The 15,098-nt window shown below is 36.7% G+C and overlaps 1 protein-coding gene across 1 annotated transcript in view; it reads left to right on the top strand.

Annotated features, from left to right (window-relative positions):
• Positions 1-574: 574 nt before the first annotated feature.
• The window catches only part of LOC111510923 (D-beta-hydroxybutyrate dehydrogenase, mitochondrial), an 88,820-nt gene continuing 74,296 nt past the window's right edge, over positions 575-15,098 (top strand). The window contains exon 1 of the mRNA XM_023166900.2: positions 575-727. The gene's annotated coding sequence lies outside the window, so the exon portion shown is untranslated. The remainder of the gene's footprint in view (positions 728-15,098) is intronic.

Below are 15,098 nucleotides of genomic sequence, written 5' to 3' on the forward strand. Positions count from 1 at the left end.
CTGTGTGTGTGTTAGGGAAACATGTGATATATTTTTTCGAATGAAGTTTGTGGAGATCAAATCGAAAGTTAATAAAGTCAATTGAGTTTGAGTACTTTCCTGTGGAAGATCCAGTGTAATTCCACCATTGAAAAAATGGTGAATTGGGAAATTCCATTTGATGTAACATAAAATTATTTGATTTCTGAAAATGTGGTATACCACATATCTACGGATAAATCATTCAGGAATAACAGAAATAGGTTAGGTCCGAGTAAAGATCCGCGAGGACGAACCAGTCAACCATCTATTTCATGACAGTAATGTAATTTTTTACAAAAGGTGATTGGTTCATTAATGAAGTGATTTCTGAATAAAAATGATCTCCTGATTGGTTGGTGAGCTGATAATAATTCAAACAAAAACTCAGGTATTGGTAGATTAATCGCGCCACAATATATCGATTTCTGTAATTATTTTTAGTATTTGGTATTACAACTCCAGTCCGCGAAAACATTTTTCTGCGGTCTCAACATGAAAGTTGTTGAGTTTAATTATAAATCTTGAAGTAGGAGACATATTTAATAAACCCACTGCATAACTCTGAATCTAAAATAGACCCGGCTCGCGGAATAGGTATTTGACACAGTCGCCCGGGTTTTCACATTCGAGTAGGTCCGATCGCAAAAAGTATTTTCTATCTGTTTTAATAGTTGGACATAATACCATCGGAAAGGGAGAATATTGAGTGAGGATACTTTTATTGTGTGGAGTGTACTGCTTGTTGAGAAAGATTTAATTTTTCTGGAATACTGAAACAATGTCTGTTCTGTAGTTCTAACCTTGGATATATATTGAATACATTTTCGCCAATACAGAGATATCGTAATATTGCTGGTGCTTCATTATAAGACACTGATTAAAAAAATCAACAATCGAGAAAAACTTCGTAGAATTTTGTATTGATTTTCATAGGAAACTAAATTATCGTTAAATTACATTCTCATATAATTTTGAGAATATGAATATTTTGATTTTGCTTCCTCTATATTAAATACCTTTCTGTAAATCATTTATATTTTTGTGGCAGCACAGAAACCTTCTAGAAAAATTCTTACGGCACTATAGAAGCGTTAGCTGTGCGAAAGTGGCATTTTTCGTTTCGAATCGATGTGTATTTTATTCATTCTCAAAAACGGTCAGACCGCATTGATGAGCAGCTGCAGTTGGCTGCCCACTTTTCTTAAAAGTATTTATAGAAATGAGACAAGTCCCCAACCTTCCTTCGGGACCATCAAGGTTGTGTGTAATGTTTGGATCTACAATCAGGCATATTGTTATTTTGCGCCTAGAATCCAGTAGCATCAAGGCGTTACTACTCATATGTAAACAATATTTGAAATACAATTTAATTTTAGCTTAGAACTCATACAAAGTTGCTGAGATGTGTACAACTGTCTACTCAGAAAAAGTATTCCAAGTTTGAGTCACACTGGCTAATAATTGGCTAATAATACTCACTAGTATTTTCTTAATAACGAAATACAAGCATTACAGAAAAATTCTTTAGGTGTTCTTAGAGCTATGCCTGTGCCAAGAAACGATTCATATTTGATTTGAATTGTTGGAGATTGAATCCATTTGGAAAAACGTTCTCAGATAGTTTATTCCACATAAACGCAGTTCTCCAAATGAAACAGTTTTTAAACAGTGAAGTTCGAGGTGTACTAAGTTGAACCTCAAAACGATGAGCAGCCACAGTCCCTCGCGTATTTCTGATATGTACCGCTCTTGGTAGAATCAACTGTGCCAAGTCACTCGAACACTTCCCGTGAAAGTTTCTATAGAAGAGAGACAAATCTCCAACCTTTCTTCGATATTATACCGTTATTTTCCACGCTGAGGTATTTGAGACACCCTGTATATGTTTTTTTTCCTTGAACGATGAGACATCCTGTATGGCAGCCATGTTTTTTCGATTACGATAACAAATATTGCCCTCCCGTGTGTTTTCTTTACCCTCACTCTCCCCCCCCCCATTTCCCAACTAACACGAAAAAACGCTTGTGACGTATTTTGAAATGTCATTGCAGAATACCCCCATTGTCCCATTTTCCAACGTTTCTCATTGGGATAGTCCCCCCCTGGCATGTTTCTTTCTTGAATGAGACATTTTGTATACATTGAAGAAGCATACGTTAAAACGATAGAGCCCCGTTAAACTACCATGTTTCTTAAATTATGTATTTTGTCGCACCCTGTATATTCCGCTCAATGTCTGCCACCACGTTTTTTTTTCTCAAATGATGTATTTTGAGACACCCTGTACACACATCGAGGGATCGCGCAGTAAAATATAACAGTCCCGTTAAACTATCATGTTCCTTAAATTATATGTTTTGACGCACCCTTGTATACTCGACTCAATGCCCGTTACATTGCCGCCATGTTTTTTTCTTCACTAGCAGCCTTGTTTTTTTCTTTAATAACCTGTATTTGTTCTCATTCCAAACGCGCTCGAATCGTTATCTTCCAAACCGCGATAACGCTGCTCGATTCTCTGCCGTACGCGTGACCTTGAAAGGAACCAAAAATTGCAGAATGAACCTTAGCCGTTTTCCCATGTTAATCTCCATAAGGAATGAGCCAGAACTCCTATAGCCTATTTACTTCCAGGCTATCAAGGTTGCACGTTTTGTTTGCGACTCCAATCAGACAAATGGCTCTTTTCTGGATGAAATCCAGCAGCTTCAGGTCTGATCTGCGCTTTATGAAGCATCAAAAGTTGCTGAGGTGTGTACAGTTTTCTGGTTCAGAACAGTGTTCTAAGCTTTTGAGAAGCAGCCTCTGCAATTCCAGTGACATGATTGTGCCAAGACATATTGGTGTCCATTTCAACCTCCAACAAACTTATCGAAGCAGAATGCGGAATTGTATGACCTGACATCATTATATCCGGTTCAGAGACATTTATCTTCTCGAAGAAAACCGATGCCTGGGTTTTTGGGCCATTGAACTGAACCTGGTTACTTTTACCCCAATTCGAAATCACTTCTAGATAATCATCAAGATATGCAACTTCCTGCTGCCGGTGAAGATGTGCCTCCGTAGCCGATGTCCTGGAATCCAAAGACAAGACAAGTGTACTGTCGTCAGCAAAGCAATATATTGGATTCCTGGTTTTTTCCAATGAGTCGTTGGAGACAATATGAATCCCAGGGGAACACCAGCGTTGGTGGTGAAAGTATTCGAGAGATGTCCTTCGACAGCCACTTGCAGAGAACGTTCTTTCAGGAAGCTGAAAAGCCGTCTGTATCTGTAGAGTAGAAAGGTAATTGCAGAAAGGAGTTGTCCTCTCAAGATCATCGTGCATCCAGTCCTTTCCAGGAAGGTGGACAGGTCTCTGGGAGACATCTCCTTTATATCGGCAGATGTAGGCCAAGACTCGCCGAACACACACTCTCTTATTGACGATAACTCCAGACATTCGCATAGGACATGCCTTACAGTTTCATCTTCCTGTTCACACATCCTGCATAGAGGTGTGTCCACTAGCCCCATATTGTGGAGGTAATTCCTTTGTTGTCCTACCGTTAAGCGTATATTTTTTATGGTCATCGCCAGATATTGCTTCGGCGCCAGCTTCCCAGGGTCGCCAAGGGTGATCCTGGCAAGATTGAATCCTTTGATTTCATCCTGGTCTAAAGTTATTTGGAAGATTTTTCTGCCCTTTTTTGGAATAGGCTGGACGCGAGCAATTTTCCAACAAGAAGGATAAACCTTTTTATTATAAAACAGGTTTAAAAGCCTGAAAACATTGAAGCGTGTTATTTGCACACTTTTCAAGTACTCCATCAGGGCCAGACGCCTTGTTGATATTGAGCTGTTTCAAAATTCGCCTAACCAGACGCTGTCGAAAAGTTGATTCCGGCATTGTGGTTCTAGTGTGGAAATGGTTGGCGCCTCAACCAGAAAATCAACTGTGGAGTTGGACGCAAATTTTTCAGCTAGTACATTTGCTTTTTCTATGGCTGTTGTTGCAATTGAACCATCCGCTTGTGTTAGTGGTGGATATGTGGATTTTATAAAGTTCTGATTAACAATCAGCTTTAGCTACCGACCAGAAGGATGTAGACCCATGGGGATTGGCAAGCAGTTTATCCCTAATTCTCTAATTGTAAAGTTCTTTGCTTTCATTCAATCTAAGTTTGCAGCCGTTGCGAGCATAAACAAACCTAGTTCGGTTTTCGGTACTGGGATTTTTGCGCCACTGCCGGTAGGCGAGATTTTTGGAGGCGACAGCTTGCTCGCAATTTTTGTTGACCTAAGGTTTGCCGTTAGAAGGTCGTTCCATTGAAAAAGGAATATATACACCCATGGATGATAGAATAACTTTCGTGCACAAGCACAATTTGATGGATCTTCAGAGCTGAAACAAACATCTAGCCAGGGAAAATTTCGGGAATGGTCTTGAAAATCCTCCCATTCAGCTGATCTGTAATGCCAAACTTTATGCGGCTTAGATTGTTCCCAACATTTATCTGTAAATCACTCAACACTGAAATTAGTTTTTGGTCAGAATATCCCAATGGAGACCTTACGGTAACTGTGTAAATTTCTGAATTGATTTTTAGGTATAGATCCAGAAGATTAGCATATTCTCCATCACAGTAAGGAATCCTGGTTGTCTCATTTATAATATGAGTAAGCTTATTGCAAAAGATTTCGTCAATTTTCTTCATCCTTCTTCATTCACTCACTACAAAGATGGAAGAAAATTATTCACTGCATTTTCTGCACTTTCAGTCACAAAAAATCAATCATAAACACAATATTTGTAATGTTTGTAAATCGGGCCACAATAATATTGTCTCACATACCTCCATGTCGACATGAAGTGGCAGTATTTAACAGCAAAATCCACTGAGACGAAAATGTTCCTTTATTTGAATTGAGTTTCATAAAATTCACTTAGATCTTTAATGCAATTATTCAATCCACAAAAAACTATACAGTGCGGACGTAAATAATCCCTTTCCCTCTCAACTTTTGAAGGCGACAAGATATCAAAGTTGGACAAATTTGTATGAAAAAAAAATTATCGGTACTCTGATCAAAACCACAGTGGTTTGGCGTCACCCGACGCCGATCAGTCCGATCGAATAAATGATGCTGTTTCCCACATCCTGAGGTATTGAGAAAATAACGTGTATGAATCCTCAACCTCCAGAGATGTAACGTTTGATTAGGCTTTATAAAGAAGACAATCCCACTAGACCAATGGTATCCTACAACGACTCTCCAACCGGTAAGTTGTCAAAATTCGTGAGACTTCCTTGTTGAGTTCTTTCTGTCTTCTAGGAAGAGAAGCCGCCACAACCAGTACTTATACTTCCCTACATCAGAGGATTATCGGAAAGAATAAGATGGATTGGGTCCAAGTATAATATCAGGACCTACTTCAGATCTGGGAACACTATCCGTAGCAGCCTCACGAAAACCAGGCCACCAAACACAGACTGCGATTCCAAGAATTGCATTTACCGGATACCCTGCGAGTGCAAGGAATCATACATCGGTGAAACTAAGAGGCCATTGAAAGTTCGCATTGCTAAGCACAAGAAACACACACAGCGAGGAGAAACCAGCAAATCCGGAATAGCAGAGCATGTCTGGACTCATCAACACAACATCAAGTGGGCTCAAGCTGAAATCATCCACAAAGAGGAACACTGGTTTAGGAGAAAATTCAAAAAAGCCGCGTATATGTTGTCCAACAACGCATTTAGTCAAGCTTGCGTAGAGATACGTAACATATGAATACCTCTAATGAAGCGAAAAACCACCAACTCCCGCCAAACGGTCATCTCCCGCCAAAACCAATGAAGCGGAAAGAGGGGATAGGTGAAAGCACTCGAATGACCTATAAATAGTCAGATCTCGGAGAATAAGTCCAATTATCACCCGAAGACGATTGAGGATACTAACAATCGAAACGTTGTGACATGGTTTGACTTGGTTTGAAATCTTTCAATTTTTATTTTTATTTTTTTATTTTTTGTTAATAATATTTTTAATTTTTTCATTTTTTTTCAGTTTTTATTAATGCTTCAATTTTTATTTGTTTGGTTGTTGTTGTAGGATATTTCTTTGTAATTTCAGTTTTTTGTTTAATAAAATTGTTATTTTCGGTTAATCTTTTTTATTTTTCAGGTTTATCAAATCAATTCATATTATATTAGACAATGAAAGTCCGAACTGATGAAATACACCACGAAACATTGTCAGCCACTTTCAAACAAATGTTCACACAAAATAGGTTATAAAGTCCATAGACCTAGTCAATAAGCTGAATAATATTAACAACAATAATTACATCAAATTACTATCCTTTGATGTGAAAAACATGTTTCCATATTCCAACGAACAAGTGCCTTCCTCTGCTCAAAGACATATTTGATAAACAGAATTCCAATTAATATATCATTTAGGAACTATGCAACCTCTTTGATATCTGTCTCAAACAAAATATTTCAAGTACAATAAAAAATTTCACCTGCAAAATTCAGGTCATCGTTGAGTCCTTTACTAGCAAATATTTTTATGGACAACTTAGAAAACACGCGTATCATGATCTCATCAAAGAAACACGTTTCATTCTGGCTCAGATATGTGGATGATATCCTCGTGGGTTTTGACGGCTCGAAAAGACAGATAAATCAGTTCTTGAATTTCTTAAACACTCTCCACGAAAAGATAAAATTCACGGTCGACATTGAACAAAACAACAACATTAACTTCCTGGATCACTATCACATAAATCAATAATGAATTTTAGTTCAACTTCTATAGGAAAAACACTTTCACGGACTATACAATCAATGGATTCTTCAGTTTATTATCACATAAATTATTGGCATTCAGATCAATGATACATAAAGCATTTACGATTCCGTCATCAGAGAAAGCTTTTCAACAAGAAATGAAAATTATAAAGCAGACAGCATCTAATAAGCATATTCCAGTCAACTTAATTGAGAAACTGGTCTCCAATAAAAACCAAAAATTGATCAAGAACGAACTACATAATATATTGAAATCATGAAGAAACTAAAAAAGCTGAATTTGGGTGATTTGGGGATTCATTCACAAATGCGAACTCAATCTACAAATTGATTCCACAGTTTTCCGATAGTTTCCATTCACCAAAGTTGGCAGAAAAAAACTATTTCACAAGTGAAAGCGCTGTAACTGTCACTAGATGAGTGATAACTGGTCAAAAGTAGAAACTGAAATGATATTTCTTTCAAAAATAAAAAGCGTTGCTAGGCAACACATTACAGAATCAGGAACCGTACATAAGTCCGGCCGCACATAAGTAAAAGGTGAGTCAATTTACTCAATAAACTTAAATAAAAATTCATTTCCATGCAAGTTAAAGTCAATATGTTTGAAATAACTCATTTCCAATGATTTTTTTTCAATATGTATTCGTAATAGATAAGTAGATCGGTAGCCGGGCGGTTCGACGTGGGTGATTCGTTCACTCTCTGAATCGACCGATGTGTGAGTCGGAGGTTCGAGCTGCAGGCTGAACGATCGATTTTTATTTGCTATCGTCCAACCCGTATTAGGAATCACACGTTAGTAGTTGTTTACAGCTGATTCTCGGCCTCCCCCCACCACTATGACGTATTAATTGCTTTTTTTATTGGTTGTTGTTTGGTGAAGTTTTTTTTGTTGTGCAGTGAAGTCAAGGCGTTGTGACCTTGAAGTGTCTGGTGCATGGATCGTTCAGATTTTTTTTTCATATGAGATTTTGTGTGTTTATGTGTGTGTGTGTAGGAGAATGCACGGTACAGGGTTTCATCATGTGCTTGTTTGTCTATGTACAAACATACGTCTGCATACTTCGAAGATCCTCCAAGTAATAAATGCTCCATCGGTGTTAGGGCACCAAGTTAGTAGTGGAGTGACGTCACAGCAATAACCGTTCAACGGCTAGAGAGCGACATGTTCACTCCACGACGTGTGGCAGAGTAATGCGTATTCATCGGTCTGCCCTCACCTCTCCCGAAGCGATGAAGGTTCGCTCTAGCCCCGCTATCGATGGTGACACAACGGCAGCCGAGGACCGTTTGCCTAGCGTCTACCCTCTCCGAGACCGCAACGACCACTGCTTGCTCGTACCGGCAACTGTTATCGCATCAAGTTGGGAGATGGGCTTGGCTGTGACGTCAGGCATCTCTAGTGGATAGCAACTAGCAATGTGAATCTTTCACGGTTTCATGGTGGGGGTGACTCACACTGTTTAATATAAAAGAAATGCCTGGCACACTATGAAATCAGTAGACGAATATATCTGCAGCAGTTAGCAATTGGTAGAGTGTTATTCAGTTCGTAATAGAAGGAAGACGGTGAGTGTATTTGTCTGTTGGAAATTGTTTATATTTTCGTATATATTTTCATCATGTCCGTTTCAAAAGTAGACTTGAATAAAATTAATAATTTGATTGTACAGGAGGTTGAAATAGTAGAGCAAAAGGCCTTATCATCATTGCCAATTGATGAAGTGTTCATAATTAAAAATATGTCAACTTATTCTACACGATTTGGTAAATCAATTTTATTAACTTTGCAAGATGTGAGCAATGATAAATTATTTAAAACATGGCTACCAAAACGTATTTCGTTGCAATTCAGTGATGACGATATATCTTGTATCAACTCATCAGGTGGTAAATATACGATGATGTATTTAGGACAGAGCCAACAAAGTTTTGCTGGCATGAAAACGCGATCTCTAGTCAAATTCAATATAATTGAATAATAATAGTAATAATTTATAGTGAATTTCTTTAGGTCATAGCTTACGAAGTTTTTTTGGTGTGAAAACGCTAACTCTAGTCAAATTCAATATGATTGAATAATAATAGTAATTATAATGAATTTCTTATTGTTTTATGATATTCATATATTAGATGATAATAATTATATGGAAATATAAACATTACTAACTTAGTTGAATACACTCACTTTGTAACTACAAGTAAAATGGGAATGTGAGTATTATATCACTGAAAAATTGGAGGTTGCTTATTGTTTTTTTTTATTCAATTTCAGTTCCACCATTTAAAGATGTGGATGCAGTACGCAAGTCAAGATTGGGTCGATGTTGTAGATCTCAAATCATCGGTTCAACATTTGTCGTCTAAATTGAAGGTGTTGGGTGATGGAGCCGAACATGCAAGCAATTATGATATGAGTGTATGCTATGATGAAAAACAAATCGAATTATGCCTTCGTGATGCTGAGAACTATTGGAGTGGTGCAGAAGTTTGTAACAAATTTTTGGATAATGAATTGGAATTGTGGCAACTTTGTGATGTTATGATTGAACTGAACCTAAGAAGATTCCTGTATAGCCTCCAACCATACTTGCCAGAATGGATTATTCATCACTTTGAATTGAATGATGAAAATCGAGAGGAAATTGAAGATGGTCGCGAAAATGATGATTATGAGGAAGAAGTTATTTTAGATAGTCTGTATGTTCCTGTAAATCATAAATAATGTCAAATAAAAAACTTTGTATTATTTTCATGTTTTATTTATTTAAATCTCATGAAATACAATAGAAAATGATTACAAAACAATAAATATGATATAAAATACAATACATGATATAAGTCAGTTACAAATAAAAAAAAAAAGATCATGAAACAGTACATGATAGAGTGAAAAAAAAAAGTGTCAATATCTGCTATGAACTGAACCATCCAATGCATTGTATGTTAAAACTGTATCATGCAAAATTAATGCATATACTTTAGTGTTGTCTGGAAACTTGGTCTTCCTCGTCTCAAACTCAATCTTTATATCAATAGTTGATGATTTTGTTGCATTCGGTTGATGAGAACAATCGATGACGAATAGTGGATTCTCTCTAAATTGTCCAATGTCCATCAGAGGTTCACTCATATCTTTATCATAATAACTTCGCTGGAAACTCTCAAAAGCATAATAAGCAGGAGCATCAAGTTTTTTATCGAAATTCAAATTCCAACGCTCATATGGATAAACTTCAGAATTCAAGTATACTCGAATACTATTGATATCAGCAGTTGTGAATTTTGTAATATCCTGTGTTCTATCTTCAGATGTGGTAGTACTTTGGAATGCGATGATGACAAAACGAGGAGTTTCCAATGCGTTAGTTGTTTTGATGGCCCATATGTCTGAAGAAGTCCCACGTAATGATGGTAGTTCATAGAGGTCCCACATACGATACGCCAACTTGATTTTGGCATTCAGACCGCTTTTGTTTATTCTACTCAAAAGTTTGAGCTTGTGTTTATCATCTGGTACAATATGTCTTATTTTCCATTCGATTTTATTTATTTCCAAATCAGCATCAACCTCACCTATATATGAGTTTTTGAATGATCGAGCGATAATCAAAATCAATTCCTGTTTGGCATTCAAGATACTTTTGTTGTAATCTTCAGCAAAACCCATCAAATATTTCAGTGGTAGTTTTCCACTAAAAACATGACTGTTTGTATCCAAGATATCTTGCTTCAATTGTGAAAGTCCCCAACCAGATGTCAATAATGTGTTAGCATGAGATTGTCCAAATGATATCATGGTTTTCATTGTAGATGTTATCCCAGGTTTTCTAACAACAGCCACTTGTTCACCACCCATTTCATAACGAATTTCGTCAAAGAGAAATGCAATTGCATTATTCGAGAGATAGCATGTTTTCGCTACATCTTTGGGGGTGAATTTACCTTCTATGTAAATGAAGCTCTCGGCAATATCTAGTATAACATCTTGATTATTGATTGCAATTCTGATTTCATCCGAATTCCTGAATAGCGGTGATCCATAGGGCTTATATGTGTGCTCATGTAAACTTATGAGAGAATGATCGAGCACTGGTTCATTGAATATATTCAACTTTTCATTGTTTGTTTCGAGCACCATTGTTATTTTCTCACTTTCAATCCAATCGATTTCAAAAATTTAAGATCACTCACAGACAGAGCGTTATGTGCTAACTGTTTAGCATACACTTGTGGAATGAGCTTCTTTTTATGCACACCTTTCTTTTTGATAGTGCAACTCGTTTGGGATTGTTCAATGCGATTTTGTCTATTATAAATGAAACCCATAACAACAGTTATTCGATTTTCTTCAATTCCAAAATAATGAAAATCTCTTCTTCACTTCCAAAATCGATAAGGTTATTTTTTTCATCCAAAATACGCACTGTAATGTTGTGAATCAATTGACGACCTTCTGGACTGACAGGCATATATATAATACTGTGTGGTTCTTTAGTGAGATTGTAGCCAGGTTCAACATCAATATCGAATGAGAAAAGAATGTGGGATTCTTCACCATTTATATATGAACCAGATATTATATTGCAATCTAAGCGGATAAGTCTCACAGTTGTAATGTTTATTGGTAATGATGATTCATGTATCTGATTTGGTGGAAATATTTCATGAGCGAACCCCATCATTTCTGCTATTGAATTTGGATGTGTCAGATCAATTTCATATTTGGATCGCATTTCACATTTGAATGTATTATTATTGGCGTGTAGATAGAAAATATCATCTGCAACGACATCATTTGGTTTTTTATCATGGAACAATCTGAACATGATATGTTTCTGTATGACGGCATTGATCTCTTCTATTTCATAAGCACCACATGGAATTTCAATTGTCAACTTTTGGGGTATCGATGAGTTGTCATTACTGATTCTAAAACTAACTAAGTTATTAGCTTCAGTTATATTATTGATTGTATTGCATCCATAGAATCCCAAAAGTCCTAATCCATAACGACTGTTCCTATCCAATTCAATTGGTGGAAAAAAATCCGCACTCAAGACACTTGTCCCGACAGCTTGTAGCTCGAACTTTCGTGACATGACTGATGAATATTTTGAAACACATTTCAATTTATTATTGTACACAGCAACAGCACATTTGAGACAATTTACACTTTTTGGAAGGTGTTGTATTGTAATAAGTATCATTTTTATTGATACCAATATTCACATCCTCTATATTACAAATACAACACATAGATTTCCGAGGTATAGGACCGTCATTAACATCCGATTCTGAATTTTGATCGTGGTGGTGGTGCTCATAACAATATCTATGTTTCATTATATCGATGTCATCTTGCAGATGCTTAGGCAACTTTTCCCAAACATATGCAATCTCATGTGCAACACATGCAAGTATCACTTCCTTAGGCATATTTGCAAGCATCACTTTATCCATTTTTTTCAAGGTACCATATTTTGAAAACATTCTAAGTGAAAACCCCATTCCCTTGATAGCCTCCCGATCCAGTTTTGGTGTTGAATCCATTTTTATTTGGAAAATTATTTAGAGAGAAACTGCAAGCACAAGTGACCACAGAGAACTGTATTAAATTTCTGTTGTCGATCATAGTTATATTTGATTTTTACATTCGAACATTTTCGAAAGAATCGAGTCAATTCCAATGGTGGGGGTAGATCTCCAAAACTATCGAAATATGTGACTTCTTTCCCACATTTTTTATATGCCACCCAATGTGTTCCTGGTCCACTTATTCCATCTAAATTAACAATAGCTGTCTCGTTTTGTTTTGGACCTGAAGATGGTAATCTATCACGCATAAAAACACCACGAAAATGTGGAATTTTCATTTTTTGTGCATAATAACTGAGATCGTGATCAGTAAGAGGCCTCTGAGGTAGGGGTTCAATTAGTTTTTTGTTTTGTTTGTGGCTTTGTATGGTTTTAAATATAGTCCTAAACCTTTACGGTATGGTTTGAGATATATTCCACTTCCGCGTTTGCCTAATGCTACAGCCTCCATGGTTTTATTGTGACGATTGGCTTCCATTAAAGCCGCTCTGCTGGCTTTTGCCGAATTCACGGCCTTGGTAATACCAGCAGCGGCTCCCGCCAAACTTCCTAGTGCGGATAGTCCAGCAAAAATTGGTATCAATGGTAAAAGTCCACCGATCTTGGGAACAGGAATTATGCGTGGTGTGCGGATTTTCTTCTTTCCACCGGCAGCTTTAAGGTATTTACGTGCCGCCTGCAATGCCACAGTAATAGCTTTTTTGCTATTATTCGTCACAAATTGATTCCCACCAGCTTTCTTCAATACATTTCGCACTTTATGGACTATCCCAGCACCAAATGCAACTTTTTTAATTTTATTTTTCTTCGTTTGTTTCCTCTTACATTTTTTCTTATTGGTACTACAACCCATGCCCATATGTCTTTTCGCTTTCATAATGTTGGTGACAAGTAATGCAGCTGCTCTTTCCCCAATACTCGCGTCCTTCGATTTAACCCTATCCCAAGCGCTGTATTCAAGTTCTTTGTCGGCTAAATGTCTTGCTGCAAGATCGGATGGATGCTTAGAATATTGAATATCGTGTTTTTTGCATTCAATATCTAATTTATTGATTCCAGGGTCGTTACGAGCTAAACGTTGTTTCAATTTTGTACCCGGTCCACAGTATTGATAACCTCCGGGTAGATGTAATTCGAAAGGAAGTTTGTTTATTAAATCATTAACAAAACCACAACCTCTTTTAATTTTACGATCACTTTCAATACGTCCGTATCGTTTGATGGTACACATTGAAATGAATAAGCTAATAACATTTATATAGTCTCCAACCACGGCACGATGCGCATTGTAAAACAGAAAGAAAAGTTTGCTGTAGATAATCTAGATGAGAAATTTGGTTGTGGATTGAATGGACAAAGGGTATTCAGACATGGTCCACTACTTCCATCATCAGTTCGAGGACTCATTATAGGACCTTCAAATTGTGGAAAGACGAATGCAATGATATCACTATTAACACATCCACAAGGACTGAGATTTAGAAATGTGTATCTCTATTCGAAATCACTCAATCAACCTAAATATCAGTACTTGCGAAGTGTTTTGGAACCTATAAAAGGATTAGGTTTTTATACATTCAGCAATAATGCAGAAATAGTGGAACCCTCCGACGCTAAGCCTAATTCTGTTTTCATTTTCGATGATGTGATATGTGAAAAGCAAGATATTATTAGATCATATTTCTGTATGGGACGTCATAAGGATGTTGATTGTTTTTATCTAGCACAGACATATTCACGGGTACCCAAACAGTTAGTGCGTGACAATACCAATTTCATTTTAATGTTCAAACAAGATGAGACGAATTTACATCACATTTATTCAGATCATGTTTCACCCGATGTAACATTCAAACAATTCCAATTGATGTGTGTTAAATGCTGGGAGGACCAATATGGATTTCTAGTCATTGATAAGGATAGAAAAATAGATGAAGGTAGATATCGCAAAGGATTCGATAGTTTTATATACCCATGATCTTGTTTTTTACACTTATTCGATCACTGAATATTGTAGAGGTCACTTCATCAGCGAATTAGGCTATAATTTAAAAAAGGGCATTATGAATACAAAAAAAGATTCTGAAAATAAAAACAATGAAATGAATTTGAAACGTCAACTAGTAGAGACAACAGAAGCTGTCAGGCAGAAATTCAACTCTATCAAGAATGATAATATTGAAAATCGTACGACACTTGAAAGATTGTATGAGCCCATAATGAAACCATTGAATGTTTTATCATCAAACGCTACTTCTAAATCACCAGTGTTATCACCAAATCATGGAACTGTTCAATCTACTTCAAATTATCCCATGAGTACTCCAATAGGAAGAAAACAATCTTTTGCTAGTGTATCATCTGTGAATAGTGACACGAGCACACTTCAAGACGATATGAGAACAACTCTATTCGAAACACCATCATCGTCCCACATCGATTCCTCGGATCCTGACACCTCACCTGATATGAATGAAAGTGGTGAAGATGTTTTGATGAAACATTTGAATAATGTAAAATCTAGAAATCCAGCATATGATGGAACATTTGGCGTACGTATGGATCCTATTACACAAAAGCTGAAAATGGGAAGTCTAGTGGTGTATTTCAAAGATGGAAACATTTCATTTTGGGATGCTAATAAAGTGAAAAAATATGAATGCGCAGGTAGTC

The sequence above is a fragment of the Leptinotarsa decemlineata genome, unplaced genomic scaffold, assembly GCF_025532065.1.
Source record: "Leptinotarsa decemlineata unplaced genomic scaffold, Ldec_3_MD MMD2_tig00000576_RagTag_RagTag, whole genome shotgun sequence".
Classification (NCBI taxonomy): domain Eukaryota; kingdom Metazoa; phylum Arthropoda; class Insecta; order Coleoptera; family Chrysomelidae; genus Leptinotarsa; species Leptinotarsa decemlineata.